The sequence below is a fragment of the Callithrix jacchus genome, chromosome 12 (assembly GCF_049354715.1).
Source record: "Callithrix jacchus isolate 240 chromosome 12, calJac240_pri, whole genome shotgun sequence".
In the NCBI taxonomy this organism is placed as follows: domain Eukaryota; kingdom Metazoa; phylum Chordata; class Mammalia; order Primates; family Cebidae; genus Callithrix; species Callithrix jacchus.
In genome coordinates this window covers 60529551-60535618 of record NC_133513.1, presented here as the reverse complement: position 1 = coordinate 60535618, position 6068 = coordinate 60529551, and positions in this window count along the sequence as shown.

Sequence of the window (6068 nt, the reverse complement as noted above, 5' to 3'; positions counted from 1 at the left end):
TGCCACTCTCTCGGCTGTGACCCTGGGCCAGGCTCTTCCCCTCTCTGGCCTTCAGTCTCCACAGCTGTGAAACCAAAGGATGGGACTCAGTGGTCCCTGAGGCCGTTTCCAGCCTGGGCTTGAGGGAGTTTTGTTCCTGGAGTCCTTTTGAGCTGTTGCTGGCTTTTTGCAACCACTTTAAAGCCTGAGTGAGAAGAGGCGGGGTGGGGGTGGAGAGCAAGGGAGCTGTAAAGAAATTCTCAGACTGGTCTGTTGCTTTTTGTGTGTGGACCAGGGACTGGGAAGTGCTGGGGGAGGGTGGGGGGAGAAGGCCAGGGATGGAGTGAGGAGGGGTAGAGGAGGGTGCCTGGAGGGAACAGAAGAATGAAATAAAGGCAACCAACAAAAGGAAGTGAAAAGTGAATGACAAGTTTGAGGCTGCAGGCCCTAGGCCGGCTAGGCCTTTACTGGAAAGAATGGAGACAAACGAGCTGGATTTTCATGCTCGGTGGACGTGAATGAAGGAGCATCTTTTAAAACCCTATCAGGAACTCTTTGGATTGTCATTAGATCTGGAGACGGGAAAAGACGGAGGGAGGAGATTGCTGAATTTGGCCCCTGGGTGTGAAAAGCTCCCAGATTCTTCCCTGGAGGCTGGGGGGCTTCATGCTCTCTCCTTGCCAGAGCTGGGCACGCCTGGGCCCATGAAAGGCTTTGGTAGATTATCTGTCATTCTGAGGGCCCTTAAAATTCAGTGGTGGTCTCCCCCTGGTCTCGGTGGGTGACCCTACACTGGAGCTACAAGGAAGTGGGGGCTGGGGGGAGCTCCAGGCTTCTGGCTTCTCTGAGGGTGACCAAACATTTGGATTTGCCAGGAGCAGGGGACTTGCAGTGCTAACACTGGAAAAGTCCCGGGCAAACCAAGATGACTGGTCCCCATACTTTTGGGTGGGGGCTGGTAGGGACAAGAGGAGAGGGAATTGAATTGCTCCAGACTGGTCCCACCAAGCCCTGGGGTTAGGCTGGTACTGGAGCCTTGGTCCTAGCTTCCAGCAGGCATCTGGAATCCAGGGTGGGAGGTTGGTTGTTTGTTTGTACGTTTAAAACAAAGACAGTTTGAGACTTTTGCATGTGACTGGATATTAGATCATGTTTCAGAATTTCTCGTGTGTTGTAAAAATGGTTTGGTGGTTATGTTTTTAAAATATTCTTATCATTTAAAAATGGGCACTGAAGAATTTACCAATGGGATAATAGATAGCTGGAATGGACTTTGAAATATTCCACCAAAAAAAAGTCTGTGCATGTTTGGGGTGGAGGCAAAACTGATGAAATGAGGTTGGTCATGAATTGATGGTTGCAGAAGCTAAGGGATGGTGCTTGAAGACACATTATTCTATTCTCTCTACTTTTGTCTATGTTTGGAAATATCCAAAATCCAAGCTCAAAAAACAAAGAAAAGAAAAGGAGAGTATGTCAGTGATGCAAAGTAGCAGTGGTTAAAAGCACTGGCTCTGGGGTAGGACAGCATGGGCTCAAGTCTAACTCCACTTCTTACTGGTAACTGATAGCATGTTATTTAACCAATGTCAGTGTCATCATTTGTAGAATGGGAATAATAATTCTAGGCCAGATGCGGTGGCTCATGCCTGTAATCCCAGCACTTTGGGAGGCTGAGGTGGGCGGATCATGAGGTCAGGAGATCGAGACCATCCTGGCTAACATGGTGAAACCTTGTCTCTGCTAAACACACACACACACACACACACACACACACTTAGCCAGGCATGGTGGCAGGTGCCTATAGTCCCAGCTACTTGGGAGGCTGAGGCATGAGAATCCCTTGACCCCCGGGAGGCGGAGATTGCAGTGAGCTGAGATAGCACCACTGCACTCCAGCCTGGAGAAAGAACGAGACTCCATCTCAAAAAAAAAAAAAAAATTCTAATTATTAGTCTATGATCTCAGAGACTCACAAATGGAAAGCACTAGCAGTGTGCTTAGATATAGTAAACATTCAATACAAACTAGTTGTCATTAAGAAAAGACAGGTGATTTGTGCGGAGGACATGCCCTTTCAGCCAGGAGATCCCTTCAGAGCTTGGATCCTGGGAGTGTGGGTGATTTCCTCTCCTGGAGAGGTCAGCTCTCGGGACTCAGGCCTCATCCAAACAATGCACCCAGGCAGGCTGCCTCCCTTTCCATGCCCACAGCCCACACAGAGCCTTCTGCCTGCCCCTCTTTTCTGTTATCAGATGTGTTTGGCAGAGTTTTCTCCCTATCTCCTGCAGAAGTCTCAGTGCTATGCTTATACCTTCATGCCTTTGCTTGACCAGTTTTCCTCTGGTCTCTGTCAGCCAACCAGAAACTGTAAGAAGGTAGGTCACGGGCTGAGCACACGGAAGCTCTGGGATGTGCTGGTTCACACGAAGTGACAGCACACACGCAGAAACTAGTACACACATGTGGGCACACACACGTACAACCCTCAGGCAGGCATGTCAGTACCTGCTAACAAATGGGATCAGTAGCAAAGAGGCTAGAAAGCCTGAGATACAAGACTAGAAGAAGGGGGCACCTGGCTTTGTTCACTGTGGGGTTCATGCTGCAGAATTGAGTAGACTGTGAGTAGGAGCTGCCAGGGGCTATCCACAACTGGAGCTAGGTTCACTGTTGAGATCTGTGTTGTCAGAATTCAGTGCCAGGTAGAGGGTCATGACGAGACACTTGCCTTCATTTCAGGGGACTGCACCAAGAGACCTGGACACTGGAGGTCAAGAGCTGACCTCCTGGCAGGATGACAGTCATTGCTGGTGGTACAATGGTCACAAGAATGGAAATCTTAAAAGTCACCATTTATTTTGCACAGGTGCTGGCGCTTGCCTTGTGTGATTTTATTTAATCTTGACAATTACCCTGTACAAAAGGTAACATTGTATCCTTTTATAGTTGAGGAAACTGAGTCTCAGAGACATTAGGCCATTGGCTGAATGTCACACCTCTGAGAAGGGGCAAGGCTTGGATTTGAACTCCAGGCTGTCTGTCTGTCTTTGGACTCAATACTCTCAGCTACAGCATTATATATTCAATTTCTGCTGAGAAAAAAGGATATGGTGGGAAGGATTTACTGTGGAAATTATACGCTATCTGGAATTTGTTTCAAAATAATCCGTGAAGAACATGCTGGGGAAAATGGGTGGGGATGTAGGTGAAATATGATTGGCTCTGAGTAGATAATTCTTGAATCTGGGGGGTGAATACCTGAGAATTCATTATGCTCTTCTCCCTACTTTTGAAATTTTCCATAATACATTTGACCTGCCTGGGTTCTACCGTGGGTGTATCATCACTGGGTGACCTTGAACATGTTGCTGAACCTCTATATGACTCCATTTCCTCACTAGACTTCACCCCGTCTATCCCCAGCTAATTGCAGGACTGCAATGCTGCTCAATCTATGCTCAGGGAATGAAGAATGAAGGGTTTAACAACCCCTGGATCTGCTGAGACATGGGTCCCCCTATTTCTAAGGGCAGCCACAAACCCCTTTTAACTGAAGATCATTCTTTTGCCTCCCAATTCCCAGAAAGAAAAGGTCAGAGAGCTGCTGGTGCATTTGGTCTGTGTCTGAACTCCAGGAGTGGGAAATATGAAAATATAGATAAGTGTGTGTGTGTATGATGTGTTGTGGTGTGGTGTGGTGGGGGATTGTGCAGTGTGCTGCTCACTCCACCTGTGTGGGTCTCCCCTTCTCCCCTTCCAAGTCGCCACCTGTTCATTCCTCTTTCAAAAGGGACCTGGGGGCCCCAGGCAGAAGGGTGGTGCCCAGACCCTGGGGGAGGCAAATGAGGCTCTGGGCCTCCCAAACACTAGGGATGATAAATGGGGTCCGAGTCTTTCAGGCTTCATTATAGAGTCTCCATGGGTTTGCCCAAACCATGGCAACCGATTCAAGCAATGATTAACCTAATAAAGCAGAGGCAAAGGGGAAAAAGATGCATTCAAGACCCCAAGTCAGGCCCTGGTTCTCCAGAGGCAGTAAATTTCCCTTCAGTGGGTGCGGGGTTCAGGCCGCAGACATCCTAAATCTATGCTTCTGGGAGTGGGGGCAGGGAGGCCTCTGAAAGCCTCTGAGAATGGATGACAGGGATCAGCTGGGTTGGCTTAAATGCACACATAGCAGTCCCCTCTCGGGCTCTACTGGGAAGCCAACCTGGTACTGGGGACAGGAAGACATCTGCTTTAGCCCCAGGAGTGAAATTACCTGGGCTTTCTTTTTTTGAACTCTGGTATATTTGACCCTGAGGAGGTAGTGGTGTGTGTGTGCATGTGCGCACATGTGTGCCTGTGTGTGTGTGTGTGTGTGTGTGCACCTGTGTCTATCTGTCTGCCTGTCTCTGGGGTGTGGAAAGCAGGAATGAAAGATTTCTTTTAGATCTCAGCCAGAAGGCCGAAAAGCAATTGGAAGCAAAGGTTTCTGTTACTACCAATGTGATGGGCACCCTGTAAAATACCCACCATGATCTCTGCCTCCTGGTATTCGTGCCTCTGTCTTGGATATCCCCCCTTCACACCTTGGTTACTTGCATGGAGGAAAGCCAGTTGCTATGTCGTGAGCCGCCCTATGGAGAGGCCAGAATGGCAAGGAACTAAAGGATGCCTCTGGCCAAAAGCCGGTGAGGAACTTGGACCCTCATTGCAACAGCCCTTGAGGAACTGAATTCTGCCAACACCCACATGAGCTGGCTTGGAAGTGGCTCCTACCCTAGTCAAGCCCTTAGGTGAGACCACATTCCTAGTTGATCCCCTGACTGCAGCCTCATGAGACACCTGAACCAGCTAAGCCAAGCCTAGATTCCTGACCCACAGAAGCCACACGTGATAAATGTTTCTTGGTTTAAGTAGTTAAGTTTTGGGTCATTTGTTATGCAGCAATAGGTAACTAGTACAACAGAGACAGTGTAGCTGGTGATGATGTTAGAGTAGCAGGAGCCTCAGTTTGTCTCCATAGCGATCAGGTTTGCCTACTTGGGCAAGTCCCATTGCCCTTGCCTGGTTAATCTGGGAAGGTCAGTCCTGGCCTATGCTTTTTTAGCTAGTCATCTGTAGGAATAAGACGGAGACGAGACGGGTGCTCTAATGAGTCTGCCTCATCTTCATCTCATGAAATCCTGTGAGTTAAGTGTGGTTTTCTCCATTTTTGTAGCTGGAGAAACTACAGTTACAGCAAGTTACTTGAAGAGGTTAAGTAATTTGCCCAAGGTAATAGAATTAGGAAGTACTGGAGTTGAGAGAGATGCCAAAGCTTCATGCTCTTTCTACCGACTCATGGACCTCCTGAGTTTCTCAGGAGGGATCACCCACATAGGAATTACTTGCATTGTTGCCAGTGATCTCAGAAATAGTGGGACAGTACTGTTCTGATAACCTGTTCTCACTTAGTCAGATGTGGTATCTTCTAAAATAGATTTATAGGCAGACAAGGATAGGTTGTTTTTGTGCAGAGGAGGATGTGAAGCAGGGTAGTGGGTCTCTGTATGAATCATTCATTTTTTCAACAAATATTCCTTGACCTTTATGTACTAGCCAGTCCAGGGAGGGATAACAATTTCTAAACAAATAGTTGCAATGCCTTTTATTCATTTATTAGTATTCAATTCACTCACTCATTAATTGATTCTAAAATCACGTGGAATTTGGGCCAGGTGCAGTGGCTCACACCTGTAATCCCAACACTTTGGGAGGTGGGCAGAATCCTTGAGTCCAGGAGTTTGAGACTAGCAATATGGCCAAACCTCATCTCCGCCAAAAATACAAAAAATTAGCCAGGTGTGGTGGTGCACACCTGTATTCTCAGCTGCTCAGGAGGCTGAGGTGGGAGAATCACCTGAGCTCAGGAGTTTGAGGTTGCATTGAGCTGTGATCATGCCACTGCAATCCAGCCTGGGCAACTGGAGTGAGACCCTGTCTCAAAAAACTAAAAATAAATAAACAAATAAATAAATAAAACATGTGGCATTTAGTCCCGAATGGGTAATCAGTGTTCTGCTAATTGGAGACATGAAGATGAACACAGTTACTGCCCTTGA